We start from the raw sequence: 18,281 nt of genomic DNA, 5'->3' as shown, positions 1-18,281 counted from the left end.
GACTCAAAAGTGAATTATATGAAAAAAATAGAGGACCTTAAACAGGAGGTGAAAAACTGCCATAAACAATTAGAGATTGCAAACAAAAAGGTAGAGGAAATGAATAAATCGCTCAAGGATACCCAAGAAAACCAAGAGAAACAAGAAAAAGCAATCAAACAAGTAAGGGAAGCGGTTCAAGACTTGAAGAATGAAATGGAAGTAATGAAGAAAACACAAACCGAGGGAAGGATGGAAATGGAAAATCTGGGTAAACGAACAGGAACTACAGAGACAAGTACTACCAACAGATTACAAGAGATAGAAGAAAGAATGTCAGACACTGAAGATACCATAGAGAAAATAAACACACTGATAAAAGAAAACAGCAAAACCAACAAATTCTCATCACAAAACATTCAGGAAATCTGGGACACAATAAAAAGACCAAACCTTAGAATTATAAGGGTAGAAGAAGGAGAAGTACAGCTCAATGGGCCAGAAAATATCTTTAATAAAATTATAGAAGAAAACTTTCCCAATCTAAAGAAAGATATTTCTTTGAAGGTTCAAGAAGCATACAGAACACCGGAAAGACTGGACCAAAAAAAAAAATCTCCTCGCCATATAATAATCAAAACACAAAACATACAGAATAAAAAAAAAATATTAAGAGCTGCAAAGGAAAAAGGCCAAGTTACTTATAAAGGTAAACCTATCAGACTTACACCTGACTTCTCTATGGAAACAATGAAAGCCAGAAGGTCCTAGATAGATGTACTGCAAAAACTAAGAGACCATGGATGCAAGCCCAGACTACTATACCCAGCCAAGCTTTCGTTCACAATAAATGGAGAAAACAAAACTTTCCAGGATAAAAACAAATGTAAACAATACGTAGCCACAAACCCAGCCTTACAGAAAGTAATAGAAGGAAAATCACAACCCAAGGAGTCCAACAATGCCCACAATAGCTCAGACATCAAATGACCCTTCACCAGCACAACTCAAAGAAGGGAAACACACAAAACTCTACTACCAAAAAAAAGGTTAAATTACTGGAGTTAACAACCACTGGTAATTAATATCACTTAATATCAATGGACTCAACTCACCTATAAAGAGGCACAGGCTAAGAGATTGGATAAAAAAACAGGATCCAACATTCTGCTGTTTACAAGAAACACACCTCAACCACAAAGACAGACATCTACTCAGAGTAAAGGGCTGGGAAAAGGTTTATCAAGCAAATGGACCTAAGAAACAAGCAGGTGTGGCCATACTAATTTCTAACAAAGTTGACTTCAAACTAAAGTCAATCAGAATAGATGGAGAGGGACATTTTTTACTCATAACAGGAACAATTCATCATGACAAAGTCTCAATCCTGAATATCTATGCCTCTAATATAAAAGCACCCACATATGTAAAAGAAACATTACTAAAACTCAAGGCAGTCATCAAACCACACACACTAATAGTAGATTTCAACACTCCTCTCTCACCAATGGACAGGTCAATCAGACAGAAACCTAACAGAGAAATAAGAGGATTAAGGGAGGTAATGAATCAAATGGACTTAACAGACATCTATAGATCATTCCACCCAAATAGGAAAGAATATACCTTCTTCTCTGCAGCTCATGGAACCTTCTCGAAAATTGACCACATACTTGGAAACAAAGGAAACCTCCACAGATACAAAAAAAAATCAGTGTCCACCTGTGTCTTATCAGATCACCATGGATTAAAGTTAGAAGGCAACAACAATGCTATCCCCAGAAAGCTGACAAACTCATGGAAACTGAACAGTCAACTACTGATCCACACCTAAATCAAGGAAGAAATAAAGAAATTAAAGTCTTTCTTGAATTCAATGAAAATAAAGACTCAACATACTCAAACTTATGGGACACTATGAAAGTAGTTCTAAGAGGAAAGTTCATAGCACTAAGTGCCCACTTAAAGAAAACAGAGAAAGCACACATTGGAGACTTAACAGCCCACCTGAAAGCTCGAGAAAAAAAAAAGAAGCAGACTCACCTAGGAGGAGTAGAAGACTGGAAATAATCAAACTGAGGGCTGAAATCAACAAAATAGAAACACAGAAAACAATCTAAAGAATCAAAAAAACAAAAAGCTGGTTCTTGGAGAAAATCAACAAGATTGATAAACCCCTATCCAATGTAATCAAACGGCGGAGAGAGAATACACAAATTAACAAGATCAGAAACGAAAAGGGAGAGATAACCACAGACACAGAGGAAATTCAGAAAATCATTAGATCTTACTACAAAAGCTTATATGCCACAAAATTGGAAAATGTTAAAGAAATGGACGCTTTTTTAGATAAGTACCATATACCAAAGTTAGACCAGGACCAGGTGAACAATCTAAATAGACCTGTTAGTCGCGAAGAATTAGAAGTTGTTATAAAAAACCTCCCTACCAAAAAAAGCCCAGGTCCAGATGGTTTCAATGCAGAATTCTACCTGAACTTCCAAGAAGACCTAATACCTATACTCCTTAATGTATTTCACAATATAGAAACAGAAAAGTCATTGCCAAATTCCTTTTATGAAGCTACAATTACCCAGATAAATAAGAATTACAGGCCAATCTCACTCAAGAACATCGAATGCGCCACCACCACCCGGCGAAGGCAATTCTTATTTTTTAAAAAAAAAAGTATTTAATTGAGGGCTTGCTTAGAGTTTCAGAGGGTTAGTCCATTTTGATTTTGATAAGAAGCAGACAGGCATGGTTCTGGAGCAGTAGCTCAGAACTTTACATCCTGATCCTCAGGCAGCAGATAGAGAAAGACACCTAATGGTCCTGGTATGAGACTTTGAAAGTTCAAAGCCCACTTCAAGTGACACACTCCAACAAAATCACAGTTTCTAGTCCTTCTAATCCTTCTGAAACAGTTTGTACACACTAGTGATCAAGCATTCAAATATGTGAGCCTGCATGGGCCATTCTTATACAAGCCGTCACATTAATCATTTATAACATATTCAATTATATTCTTTGTACATGTTAACTGTGTATTATGAAGGCATTTTAATATAAGTATACAATATACTTTCTTAAAAAATTTCCTAAATAGAATCACACACTGAATGTTTTCTGATAAAATGAAACGACGCCTGAGAGTTACTTCAAGTTATTGAAACCAAATTAAGAGAGTTCATGGAATTGTTATTAAAGTATGGTCTAAATATCTGCAGCATCACTATCACCTGAAAACTTTCAGAGATACAAATTCTCAACCTGATTCAGAGTTCCTTAACTCTGTATTTTGATTTACAGGCAATTTTGATGCGTAATCAATTTTAAGACTACCTGTAAAAATAATAGTGGCTATAATATGATAAATGTTTAAGTTTTAGACTAAGTAAATGAAAAATGTGCAGTATCACATTTGGACACATCCAAATAAAAAGATCAAAGAAAAACATTATGAAGAAATAAAGGAAAATCAAAAGAAGAAAGTGCTTACATTAATTTACTTCCAATACCACAGCAGAAAAGTCCGGTAAGCAGAAGGTTATTTCTTGAATTTTTAAGATTAAAATGTTTGAGTTCAGACTGCCAGCAGTTTTGGTTGTCTGATAGAGGCTGTGCTTTCTTGTGGTAAGAAATCCTGGTTCTGACATGTCGGAAGTTCAATGATGAATGGGCTCATCATGAAGTCCTTTTCTACAAAGTCCTTTACCCCATTCAAGAGGGAGGGACTCACTTAAAAATTATTATCACATTCAAGCAATATGTGAATTTTAGAGAGGACTTTTTCAAACTATAGTGTATATGCTGTCACATGATGTTGAATTTATTATCTGAATTCACAGAGACTGTGGCAGCATGCACAGGGCCTGCACAAGTCTGCACTAAGTCTTCTGCATGTATAGTATGGTTTTTAGGTTAGAGGTTTTGTGGAATTCCTGAGTGTGTGAATGAGTCTGTCTCTATTTCTTGTTTTTTCTCTCATGTTCTTTTCCTTCCTTTGTTTGTTTTGCCCAATTCCAATTAGTTTTTTTTTTATCTTATATTTTACTTTAGTATTATCTCCTAGACACCTGCTACCTTCTAATGAAAGACAGAAATACGGTTGATGTAGATGGAAGGGGAGGTGGAAAGAAACTGGGAGGAGTAGAGAGAGGAGAACTGTAATCAAGATATAGTATATGAGAAAAAAATATAAAAGTAAAAAACTGAAAAGATACACACACACACACACACACACACACCAGAATTTCTGAAATTGGATTAGAGCATCAATATATTTTAAAATGTTTTCATATGGTTCCAATATGTAGGTGATATTGGACTTGGTTGGCTTCTGTTCCTTTTTCTTTTCTAGCTAGAGTGGTCCACATTAATCATGTTCATATCTTCATTTCCCAATTCATGCTCAGTCATTATCTCTTGCTCTTTTTTCAAAGCCATTTACATGGGGTATGACCTCTTATCTGTTTGGCCCAAAACACTTTACTGAGGTATTTTGTTTTGTTTTGCTTGTTTGTTTATTTGGATAGCTGGTTGGCTTTTGGTTTTTTGAGACAGGGTTTCTCTCAGTAGACTTGGCTGTCCTAGAACTAGCTTTGCAGACCAGGTTAGCCTCAAACTCCCGTAGATCTGCCTGCCTCTGCCTTCTGAGTTCTGGGGTTAAAGGCATGTGCCACTATGCCTGGTTTCCTGAGGTACTCTTTAGTGAGTATTTGGAAAGACTCCATAACCTACTTCCTTATTCCTAGACAGTTCCCTATTATACATCCCCTGCGTTCAATGGCTGTTTGGCTTTTTTTGTGCAGAAATTTCGTTATCATTTTTCTGTCATTTTTTTCTGTAAACACTATTCTAGATTTGCATTCTCACTTTAGAGAACTTAGTGTGGGATTTAGCACCCTTTATTTTGATTTCCACTATTTCACTCAGGACTTAGAATTGATTATTCCAACAAGAAATTTATTCCATGATGCAGACCCATTCTGTCAACTTCTCAGTAACTTATCCAACCACATCTGTGTAAATAGTCCATCTCACTGTGTCGTTAAACTCTTCTACACAACCATTTAGTTGCTACTATGAGTGTGGACTTTGAGACAATATTATGGTGTTTGAAATTATGGCTCAGCCACGTAATGACTTTAGGTAAATGAATTCATTTCTCTGCAACTGAGTTCCCCCACAGATATGAGCCATGTGGTAAATGCTTGCTCACAAGGAAGGTGGTATTTAGAAGAAGTGCCAAATTGAAAATTTAGGCATAATGGAAATTCTTTTGGACTATGGAGAATATGTACATTAAAAGGATAATTGGACTGCGGTCAATTCGTCTCCTTCTGTCCTTTGTGCCCTGTCCTTTTGTGACTATGATGTGCTAGGATTTCCAGGACCAGTATCAAAAGGGTCAACCCACCAGGAAGTGAAAACTCTGAAACTGTAGGCCAAAGGAAACCTTCTTCATTCAATTTGCTCAGTTAATTTGTAGTAATAGGGAATGACCAACCTGTGGATAATAAAAGCTTCTTCATGATATTGTTATGAAGATAAATAAAGTATTTAACATGAAGGGGTTAAAATCTTGCCTACCATGTAATGAATTTTCTATTTGCTGTTACTACTGCTATTATTATAATCATTTTTCAAAATTTCTTATCTCAGTGAAGGAAATAACTACCTAATTACTTATAGAAGGTAAAAATTTGAGTACCGTTCTTACCTCACTGCATCTTACTCCTCCCCATTCCTTGTGATTCTACTCAGTTTCTTGAGAAATGCTTATACTTGGCATCGCCATGGTTGGGCCAAACATAGGTGTCTTTATAATCAGTGAGAAATGATTGTGCATATCCATCTTCTCCCATCACAGTAATCATTGTCATTTAATTCATAGTTGTAAACTGGCGACAGTTAGAGGATAATTGGTCAGAGTATAATATTGAAATCACCAGACCCTACAAATCAAGGATCTTTTTAAAAGAATTCATTGTTACGTATTTGCAAATATGCCACTTTTTGCACCCTTGCGACGTCTCCATCAAATTACTACAAAGCACATTGATTGTTTATTTTGCTTCTGTTCTTGGGCTACTCTGATCTATTCCTTTTACTAATACTAGAAGAAAAATAATGTTTCTAAAACACTAATCTCATCATGTCACCACCACTCTTCAGATTAAATAATTCAGTGTCTCTTCATTTCCCTTAGGTTGAAAGCATAAAACTTTCAGATAGCATGCATAACCTGTACTGATTCTGTCAGTATACCATTTTCACGCTCTGGGCACTCATCTTTCTTTTATATGAAAAGACTTTATTACCACAAACACATGTAAGTCTCTGCCTGGGGCATTTTTCAACCTAGTTAGAAGACAGAGAGTGTCAGAGAGTTAATTCTCAGGAGAACAGCCTCAACCTAAAAATCAAAAAGGAGTCATCTGGAATTATATAAATGTATATATTCTATCTTCTCTATTCTAAACACTCAGAGGTGTTTAGTGGGTTGAATTCCAGTTTACAACAGCTGGAATCGACTGGTATTCCTGAGGTCACCTCCCAAATGAAATACAGTCTTAATTTGTTATCTCCGGGACTGTTTTCAAAGGGGCCTACGTAAAACATGATCAGCCAGTGTGTGCCTGTGCTCTACTTTAAACCTGTCATCTCATCCCTCTCCTCGCCCTATAATTCAATATGTACAGAACAACTTTAAATATACTTTTCAAAATGTAACATTGTGCTTGATGCTTTCATATCCTGCGTAGGTGGTGTTTACTTTAATCTGGATCAGCTTATGTCAACTCTGTATTCTTCACTCAACAACTTCAGCCTATCCTTCTAATCACATCTCTGTATTCAACTTTGCCTTGATCTCTGCTATCTCTGTTCACTGGTACAGGACTCTGATAAGTTAAGTCACCTCTTCCTCACGAAACTAATGTGTGTGCTGGGTTCTTCCTTCATCCTCTTCTACAGCATTCTATCCACTCTGCTCTTAAAGCTGTTTTGACCAATACAATCAAGTCAATAAAGATTTTGTGAGAGCATACTTTTTTTCTGACCCTTTGTGCCCTGTGTTCTCATCCTTAGAGAAAGTATTCAATAAGGAGTGTAGGCTGAGTAGCAACTGCTCTCATGTGCTTGCCCATGGCTGTTGTCTAATTGCGAACATTATCAGAAAATAAGCTATTTGCATAAATATAGCCAAACACATATTTTGCTTTAGTGCATTGGATGTGCTTTACAAAAATTTGGTAGCTTTTAGTCCTGACATTTTCTTATTATTGGTGCAATTCAATATTACCTTCTGGCTTTGCAATTAAGGAAATTCTTAGGATTTTGAGGAAATAAGCTTGTACTATTTACAAGTGGCAAAACAACCAGGGCATTGCTTAATCCTCCAATTCTCTCTGGAAGGGGTTACTCAGTTGTGACTGCAGAGCCGCCTTTTCTGGAAGAGCTAGCTTTCTTGTTATCCTCCCAACTATATCTTGTGTCCTCTATGCTTTTTGTTGTTTGTTTGTTTTGTTTCGTGTTTGTTTTTTTTCCGTGTTTGTTTTTGAGGAAGTGTCTTACTAGGTAGATCAGGCTGACCTTTAACTCAGAAATTTGCCTGACTTTTGACTGCTATGGTTAAAGGTATGCCCAGACTACTATATATCCTCTGTTGAACATATTGCCTTATAAAATTTCAGCGTGAAAACCCTAGGAGGTCGACACATGATCCTTATCCAGAAAGATGCCCTAAAGGCTACTCTCTACTTACTATGTAGTCAAGCCCTGGTAAGGAAAGACCTGTTCTGCTTCCAGAAATGTTTCCTACCTAGGTAGAAAGCAGCATTTCACAAAGGTGAACAATAATTATAATGTGGATATACTGTGATTCTGGGACTCAGATGTATTATAAGTAAATAAATTCAGTTAAAAAACATTCTTACTACAGGACCAGTGAGTGGTAGGGGCTAAGTCTTTTCATATAGTCCATTACTCTCAGAAAATTATTATTTTCACATATTAAGAATATTAAAGAAAAAATTTACTTTCATATCTTAAGGATAATTAAACATTTGTCCAGTTTATATGAAATAAGTATATACAAAGTCAAAGCACTGGGATTAATCTCACACCTAAGTAGACAAATACATAACTTTTCTAATTATCTGCTCATATGTTGTGGGTGATTTCCATCCATGTCTGAACCCCTTAGTGGAAACTATCTAGAAACCTCTGTTCTTTTATCTTTTTCTACATATTTTGTTTACACCCAGGGAGTTGAGATGGTCAATAGATTACATGGGAGAAGCAAAAATTAGGCACAAAACACTAACATGAAATTGAGGCACACGAAGGAGAGGGTTTGAAGATAAGGCAGTGGTTCAAGAAAGTCCTGACACGTGAAATTTTAAAACAAGAGTGTGCAGAAAAAAGTAATTCAGCACAAAATGGAAGTATCAATGTTAAGAACTTCAGAAAGTCCTAAAAAAGCATGTTTACATAAGCAAATAATAAAATGCAAATGAGCCAGTTGTATCACTATCAGCATGAAAAGCTAAGGATCATGGCTGTAGTCAAGGAAGATATGGAATTCCTATATCAGTGTGTGCCACCCCAAAAGTCTGGAGCCAGACATCCTGAATACAAATATTTTATTCAACCAAATAGTTGGGATGAGTTATTTAATATCTTTAAGTCACAGGTTTCTTATCTTTTAATAACAATAGAAGCAGTAAATCATTATTTTGATTGTTAATAAAAATATTTTGTATGAAAAAAAGATAAATAAAAAGGCAAAAACATCATTTCCACAATTTTACTGACCTTTGATTCGTATGACACACATTCCTGTATATGCCTTAAAGGAAAAAAGTGAAGAATTAAAAATTAAAAGATTAAAATTGTAAGTTGTTCTTGATTGTAATATACAAACTTTTGGGAGGAGAGTGTTTTTCCAAAAAAAGAATGTCTAAGCATTGATAGAACCAGGGATTCCAGTAAAATGATATAGTAAAATGATACAGACCAAATGTGTGAAAACAACTTATAACACCAACTGGTACCAGGTAAATGTTGCCTGCAGTTCCATGGGTGTGAGGCCATAGGGTGTGTTTAATTTGTAACACTTTGAGGTATGAACATAGAAGTTTCTCCAAATATGCTTCCCACCTTCAGCTGTGACTTTCTACCAGCCAGAAACCTTAATTTCTAAAATTCCCTGGTGCCAGAATGAGTCATTTCTCATGTTGCAAAGGTAGTATCTGATACGTGCTTATATGTGGAGTTGACGGAATATGGTTGAAGGGTACTGAGTATGCTTGTAACAATTGTTTTACAATGTGTACTTATACAAAAGCAATATTTCTTTACCTTAAATGCATACAGTTGTAATAAGAAGATATGACTTAACTATAACATTAAATAAAATAAACTAGCCTTACTTTTTAAAATCAGATCTGTTTTCCCACCTTTACTACAATTTTTTTGCATCAGAATTTCTTACTATTTCTACTACTTCGAAATATTTATTTCAATTATTTTATTTTAAACCGTTGGATGTTTTGTCTGCATGTATTTTTGTGCACTGCATGTGTGTCTAGTGTCCATAAAGGCCAGAAAAGAATGTTGGATGCCCTGGAACTGGAGTTACAATTGGTTATGTATCACAATATGGGTGATAGGAACTGAATCCCATTGCTCTTCAGTAGCAACAAGTGCTCTTAACCTCTATGCCATCTCTCTAGCACCTAAATGCAGAGTTTAAAAAACATATTTCTGACATGTTTAAATGGCATAAAGGAGAAACCAGTGGAAGTTTACTGGTGAACTTGTAAAAATAGCTTAAATATAGATAATACGTTGAATATAAAATTGTTCTAAGTAACTGGGGAGTAAAAAGAGTTCCTGGTTGACACTTGTGTCTGAACTATTCAGACTTGAAAATTGCATCATAAAAAAAGAAACTTAGAGGTCAAAACTCAGCTATGAAATTGTTATTATTACAAGAACTCTACATTAAGTATGAGCAAAGTATCTGTAACAATGCCAAACTTCATATAGTATAATGATTAAAGCTTTCAGAAGAGTAGACATGTGACTTCAGGCAAATATTTAATATCTATCACACATCAAAAAAAATCACAGATCAAACTATAAATGTAATACTTAATTTCAGTATTTTTTGTTTACTTGTTTAATTTAAAAATATTAAACTCTGAATGAACTTGAGCTTTTCCATTAATTCTTCAATACAAGGTGTCTTGTAAATCCTATTTTTACTTATGTTAGCTATTTGTAAATACACAGAAAAATAAGAAAATAGGAAATGACATCATCTAGCAAAGATAAATCTTTGCTAGAAACCTTTCATTATAAAATTCAGGATAATGCACTAAGTTTTTTTTCTTAAAATTCACCAAGATTTAATAAAAACACATAATGAAAAACAGACATAGAGAGTACAAAGTATTTTGTTCATAAAGATGTAATAGCTCCTATGACAATCCACAAAACAACACAAGTAAATTGCCTCAAATGACTTTACATATTTGATTATAACTTTTCATTATAATTTTATAAATTTTAATATTTTAAATAAAATTATAAATTTTCATTTTAATGAATCTAATTAATAGAATTATTCTCTATTAACTATGTTTTGTAAAATACTGATTTCAATGAATGACAATTTTCCCTATGTTCAGTATAATATATAAAACTGAAACAATTATTCTCTCATGTGAGATGATTCAGCTCGAGTCTGTTGAATTTCTAAGTCTGATTTACTTCTTTAATATGAAAAGTTACATCTTTTCACTGCAAATTACCTACTTTCATTCTTCTCCACACATGTTTTCTCATCTGTGGATTCTACAGTTTATATAAATACATTAAGTCATGTACATATGCACCTACATATATGTAGATATGCACATAACTTAATTATAAGACAGGAAGGCTCAAGTAAGTCTTAAAAAATAAATGGAAATAGTGGTAAGCAGGAGAAAGGAGATGAGGGTGAATATGATCAAAACATATGATATACTTGTATGAAAAAATCTTCATAAAATCCACCATTGTGGATAGTAAATACATAGAACAATAAAATTTATGTTTATAAAAAGGAATCTGCTGTCTAACATAGCTATAATTAGAAACTGCATTGGGAGATTTAAATTATATTAGAAGGATGGATTTTATATTGTGTTCTTGCTAAAATAATTCACTAAGGAATATAAGGAAGTAGAGGTATGTTTAGTACCTTGTTTGTGATGATGCTATTATAATATATGAATATTTTAAAGATAATTCAAAAGTTCATTTTATTTTTTTTAAGATTTATTTATTTATTATGTATACAACATTCTGCCTCGATGTATGCCCGCACGCCAGAGCAGGGTGCCAGATCTCAGTACAGATGGTTGTGAGCCACCATGTGGTTGCTGGGAATTGAACTCAGGACCTCTGGAAGAGCAGCCATTGCTCTTAACCTCTGAGCCATCTCTCCAGCCCCCAAAGTTCATTTTAAATGTATACAATTTTCTGTAAAAAATAATGCCCGAATAAAGCTGAAAATGTAACTATAATAATTAAAAGATATCCTGCTATTAAAAGGAATTTTATAAATATTTTACAAATAGAATATTAATAAATATGTATCAATACAGAAATAATTACTTTTAAATTCAGATCCAAAAATGTTTAACAAAATTATTCTCTTTCTAAAAAGATATATTAACCGGTAGTGGAAAATGATTTTGTGCTTAAATGTTAGTGGAAATATTTTAAAATTATTACAGTCGTGTGAAAAAAGGGCCTTAGTGAGAGAATGAAGGGGGATGAAAATGGAGAAGAAGAGAGAGGGAAGGGCAAGGTAAAAATGACTGAAATTCATTGTATAGGTGTATGAATCTCTCAAAAGTTAAAATACAGAAAAAATAATAAGGGTTTCATCATGTAAAGTATCAATATAGCACTAATATATGCATATGTATGGGTTAAAGAAAAAAATAAAACAAACGTACACAGCAAAAGAGATGTTTGCAAAGTTTCTTCTGAAATATAGAAGGCTTGTACCCCAAACCATTACAGTGGTTGCAAGCACAAACACTGATAAAGAAGACACAGTATTTAGAGATAAGATTTCCTCAATATTAAGAATTAGGGTGCAGAAGCCACGGCGGCGGCCACGAGGAGCCCAGGAAGCCTGGAGCGGAGAGGAACCTGTAGCTACTATGTGAGATGAAGATTGGGAAGCGGAAATCCTCAAACCTCACATGTCTTCCTATGTTCCTGTATTTGAAAAGAACAAATATTCTTCTGGTGCAAATGGAGACACTTTTAACAGGACTTCAGCTTCATCAGAAATGGAAGATGGACCTTCTGGAAGCGATCATTTCATGAGATTTCCCTCTGGAAGAAATTTGGGAAACAGAGATATTGGTGAGTCTACTAAAAGAGAGAACACACCTATTGCTGAAGGATTCGGGTTTTGGAAACAGAGGTTTTTTTTTAAATAACAAGTTTGAAGAAGGAGATAGCTCTGGTTTCTGGAAAGAGTCCAGTAATGACTGTGAAGACAATCAAACTCGGAACAGGGGGTTTTCCAAGAGAGGTGGCTATCAAGATGGAAATGATTCAGAAGCTTCAGGACCCTTCAGAAGAGGTGGAAGAGGTAGTTTCCGAGGTTGCCGAGGAGGATTTGGTCCAGGAAGACCAAATAGTGAATATGACCAAGATCAGGGGACACAGCGTGGTGGTGGCCTTTTTAGTTCTAGAAAAGCAGCAGCAAGTGATTCAGGTAATAGTGACACTTATCAAAGTGGAAGTGGAAGTGGACGAGGCGGTTACAAAGGTTTGATGAAGAAGTAGAAACAGGCTCTGGAGAGAATTCTTGGAAGTCAGAGGCTGAAGGAGGAGAGAGCAGTGACATTCAGGGTCCAAAAGTGACATGACATATATATCCCCTCCTCCACCAGAAGATGAGGACTCCATTTTTGCACATTATCAGACAGGAATAAAGTTTGATAAGTATAATACCATACTTGTAGAAGTATCTGGACATGATGCACCACCAGCAATTTTGACTTTTGAAGAAGCTAATCCTTGTCAAACACTGAATAACAACATTGCTAAAGCTGGCTATACCAAGCTCACTCCTGTGCAGAAATACAGCATCCCTATTGTGTTAGCAGGAAAAGATCTGATGGCTTGTGCTCAAACAGGGTCTGGGAAGACTGCAGCTTTTTTTTTTTTGGCTATTTTGGCTCATATGATGTGGGATGGAATAACTGCTAGTCGCTTTAAAGAACTGCAGGAACCAGAGTATATTACTGTAGCCCCAATTCGAGAACTGATTAACTAAATTTATTTGGAAGCCAGAAAATTTTCTTTTGGGACTTCTGTAAGAGCTGTTGTCATATATGGGGGAACCCAGTTTAGGCATTCCTCCTCCCAGCCTCCCATTTCCCTCCCCCTCCTCCCACCCTTCTCTCCCTCCCCCTACTCCTCTCCCCCTCCCTCTCCAGTCCAAAGAGCATTCAATCTGACAGATAGTACAAGGCTGTAACATACTATGTGCTACACCAGGGAAGCTGGTGAATATCATAGGTAAAGAAAAGATTGGTCTCAAACACGTCAAGTACTTAGTATTGGATGAAGCTGACCGAATGTTGGATATGGGTTTTGGACCAGAAATGAAGAAGTTAATTTCTTGTCCTGGAATGCCATCAAAAGAACAGCGCCAAACCCTTTTATTCAGTGCTACTTTTCCAGAAGAAATCCAAAGGTTGGCTGGGGAGTTTCTAAAGTCAAATTATTTGTTTGTTGCTGTTGGACAAGTGGGAGGAGCTTGCAGAGATGTTCAGCAGACCATTCTTCAAATTGGCCAGAGAAAAACTTGTTGAGATCCTACGAAACATAGGTGATGAAAGAACTATGGTTTTTGTTGACACCAAAAAAAAAGCAGATTTCATTGCAATTTTTCTTTGTCAAGAAAAAATATCAACTACAAGTATTCATGGTGATCGGGAACAGAGGGAGAGAGAGCAAGCTCTTGGAGATTTTCGATGTGGAAAGTGCCCAGTTCTTGTTGCTACTTCAGTAGCTGCCAGAGGGCTTGATATTGAAAATGTTCAACATGTTATCAATTTTGATCTTCCTTCTACCATTGATGAATATGTTCATCGAATTGGACGTACTGGGCGTTGTGGAAATACTGGCAGAGCAATTTCTTTTTTCGATACAGAATCTGATAATCATTTAGCACAGCCTCTCGTTAAAGTACTATCAGATGCTCAACAGGATGTTGGCTAGAAGAAATTGCTTTTAGTACATGTGTACCTCCTGGCTTCAGTAATAGCACAAGAGGAACTGTGTTTGCATCTGTTGACACTAGGAAGAATTACCAGGGCAAGAACACTTTGAATACAGCGGGGATTTCTTCTTCACAAGCTCCCAATTCAGTGGATGATGAGTCATGGGATTAAAGCAAACAAACATACTTCAAGTCTGATAGTTCTGATGCAGCAAAGAAAGCAGTTTTTATTTTAAAAATTTAACAGAAGTGTGAAACCTGATATTCTTATATCTCCTGTTCTTCTGTTCTTACTCCCAACCCTTAAAATAGCCAACTTCATTGACTAGTTATGTGAGATGCTGAAAGTTACAACATTGCAGTTACTGTATTAAATGGTATTAACTAGAAATATTAAAACATTGTAAATGTTTTTGTTATTTCTAGCATATTCAGAAAGTTAAGACATGTTTCATGTCCAAGTGCTAAATGTTAGTATAGTGTTTGTGATCCTATAAAACAAGTAATAGGATATGATGTACTTTTGATTAATTATTGGGTCTAATTTCTACTTGATACTTTAAAAGAAAGAATAGTGTGGTACAAGTGATAACATGATTTTCATGGACAGTGGAGACTGAAGCCTTTCAGAGTTATTTGATTTCTAGATCATCAGACATGTCATGAAAATGGTTCAGTTTGCAATGTGAACTCTGTACTTGGTGGTATGACAAATGTTTGCTTTTATAATATACAGATTTTCCTTGGAAATAAACAATGAAACACATTTCCCCCTAAAAAAAAGAATTAGGGTTCAGAGCCAGACTCCCCATATTCCTGCTTTGTATTTCTTAGACAGGTGACTTAAAGCAAATTACTTTACTTCTCTCTGCCTACATATTTTTAACTCTATATTGGTATTGAACAATTCTCTACTTCATAGACTATTTCATGAAAATTAATTAAATTAGTAAAATTAGAAAAGTGCTTATCACAGAGCAAGCATTACAGAATACTTGTATTCTATAATATTAGAATATTGGATTATAGAATCTATGTATATTTCAAAATGATAGATATCTATGTATAACAAAGACCATGGGAAAAGCAATAATTAGTTTGAGTGAAAACTATGCTATATAATGAATTAACATTCTCAATTTTAAAAATCTTCTGTAAGCCATTAAGAAAACCCTGATTTAGTATCACAAACTGTAAATGGCTGAACACTGCATAAAATGCTAGCTTTGAAAGATGGACAAGCTGCCTTGGGGGGCTTCATACTTTTACAGATGACCTCTTCTTTTCTGCTCAGTTTTTGACATTTTCCAAGATCAGTTTAAGGGATACAGTAACTCAAGCTGCAGCCACCTTGTTTTACTCCAGCCCACAAAGATGAGAAAAGGACAAATGACTCCATGACTTCTTCCTTGAAAGGATGACCTCTAGAATTTTCACACAAGACTTTTTTTTTAAATCACATGACAACATAGAACTGCTTAAAAAGTTAGGAAATACCTTCTCTTTTTTCCCATGTCTGTATCCTTAGCTGTCAATTGATACTCTTAATACTAAAGAACAAAAAGAATAGCCATTAGTGAAAAAGTGTCTCTGGAATTAGCTCAGTATTATTTGGCAAGGGAAAATCTAGTAATTAAATATGTATGCATGAGACACCCAGTTTCACATACCAATTTTCTTACTATTGTACAATACAAGCTTTTTAAAGGATGTACATACTAACCTGCCCATTGTATTCTAGCAAAATATACGATGAAAATAATCAGATTCAATGGGAAATTTAGGAGTATTGATTAACAAAGTTATATGCTGTATCTAAGACTAGTAGAAAATAGAAAAAATAACCAAATCAACAAAAACAACAACAAAAGGACACAAAAACATGGAGTTCATTTTGTGTTGGCCAACTGTTCTGGAATGAGACCCAGCCTGCAGTGTAAATTGGAGTGTGGCCACAGATAGAGCATCTGTAAATGAACAGGTAGAGGGGGAACAAGGGGATGGGGATCGGATTGTGTAAGAAGAGGAAGGGAAGGAAGAATTAAAAAAGTAAGTGAAGTACCTTGTTTTTTTAGATTCTAGTAGCAAAATAGCTAACTTTTATATTTTTATTTATTGACTTTTAATTTTTGTATGGTTTATTTTGACCATATTATTTCCCCTTCCCTAACTAACTCCTCTCATATCCTCACTACCTCCCTACTCACCCAGTCTCTCTCTCTTTCTCTCTCTCTCTCTCTCTCTCTCTCTCTCTCTCTCTCTCTCTCTCTGTGTGTGTGTGTGTGTGTGTGTGTGTGTGGTGTGTCTTTCTCTCTCAAAAAGTCAAAAGAAACCAGCAAAATTACAAAGATGACTAATCCAAACCAAGCCAAATCAACAAAAACAACAACAAAAGGACACAAAAACATGGAGTTCATTTTGTGTTGGCCAACTGTTCTGGAATGAGACCCATCCTGCAGTGTAGATGGTATGTCCAGTAACACTGTATTAAAGAAAACTGATTTTCCCTCTCCCTAGCAGGAATCAATTGCAAATAGCTTCCAGGTTAGTATTGGGACTTTGAGCCCACATTTCCCTTTCCCCATGAATAGCTAACTTTCATAGATCTTAAAAAATAAGTAACTTGCAGCACTATTTCATTTAATCTCTGAAATTCCCTATCAAAAAGTACTATTATTATCCAATTTATACAGACAAGAAACCTATAGGATAGAAATATCAGTTTTCCTATGTCACAAATAACCAAACAGGATATCAAAACTAACAAGCTTAGTTCCAAAGTTTGTAGTTTGTTGTGTTGTAACTGGAGAATGAGACAATAAAAAGAGAAAAAAAAACAAATCCTGAGACTGGCAACTTTGAAAACATAGCAAGTCATTTATTTTCTTCATTATTTGTGTCTAAATTTTTTTATTGGAGAATTGTTACTTGTAATAACAAAAACGGTAAAATAAAACTCAAGTGTCACTAACACGTATTATATCAATTTATGTTGCAGACAGAGGTTTGACTTGTTAATAAATCTGTGCTCATGCATAATTTATTGCGTATTATCTGAAGCAATGTAAGCTGTTCTCTTGTTTGCCCACGGGAAAGAGAAAAAAAAAACATTTCCTACTTCATTGTTAAAGTATGCTCCTGATTTTCTCATCAGAACGCTTGACAGCTAATAACTGCGGCTATTCACAGACACATGAATTTACTATACTAATATCTAATGTCCTAAATGTAGGACATTTGTAGTATAAGAGGAATGACAAGTTAATGAGTTTTTTCTTCTTAGCTGGTGTTACATCCAATAAATAACAATTTTTGTAGACTGCAGAACACATAGTAGGCACATGATACTATGTCAGTCTTCTTGTCATTGTGGCAAAATACTTGGCATACACAATGGAGAAAAGGAGAACAGATTTATTTAGGCTCATACTTTTAAAGGTCCACCATGGTAGAAGGATATGTTAGAGCAGAATAGTTCCAATCACAGTGGCAATGAAGCAAAAATAAACCCTCTGTGCATGTACGGGCTGGCTCTCTCTATTTCTCCATTTTATTTCTATTGCATCCAACAGTGTCCTGAGTAGTCCCATTCACATTCATGTCTTAGTTAACCTTCTCAGCACATATCCTCACATACACACCCAGATCTTTCTCAGTCCAGTCAAGGTATCAAAACAAGATTAACTCTCACAGGTAGTTATAGCCTGGAGAAGTAACATTCTTTATATTTCAAGCTGGGATTTGTACTCTACTACATAGTATTTCATTCCAAAAATACCTTCACAGCATAGGTTTAATGTAAGGTATAGCATTAGAGTGAGTGAGCAAATAGTGAAAGAATACAGACAAAATCTCTATATACACAGAGATTATCAGAAATTAAAACTCTTAAGCTATGATGAAAGGTGATGAAAGACAAAGCTAGCACACCGTCAAGTTTTGCTTATTCCATGAGCTAACAATAATTTTTGTATGGAAATGACTAGAA

The 18,281-nt window shown here is 35.2% G+C and overlaps 1 pseudogene; it reads left to right on the top strand.

Moving 5' to 3' along the window:
* Window positions 1-12,212: 12,212 nt before the first annotated feature.
* On the top strand, window positions 12,213-14,465 carry LOC142841359 (ATP-dependent RNA helicase DDX4-like; annotated as a pseudogene).
* The last annotated feature ends 3,816 nt before the right edge of the window (window positions 14,466-18,281 follow it).

The sequence above is a fragment of the Microtus pennsylvanicus genome, chromosome X (assembly GCF_037038515.1).
Source record: "Microtus pennsylvanicus isolate mMicPen1 chromosome X, mMicPen1.hap1, whole genome shotgun sequence".
Lineage (NCBI taxonomy): Eukaryota > Metazoa > Chordata > Mammalia > Rodentia > Cricetidae > Microtus > Microtus pennsylvanicus.
The sequence above is the reverse complement of the archived record's forward strand: the minus strand, read 5'-3'. Positions and strand labels throughout refer to the sequence as shown.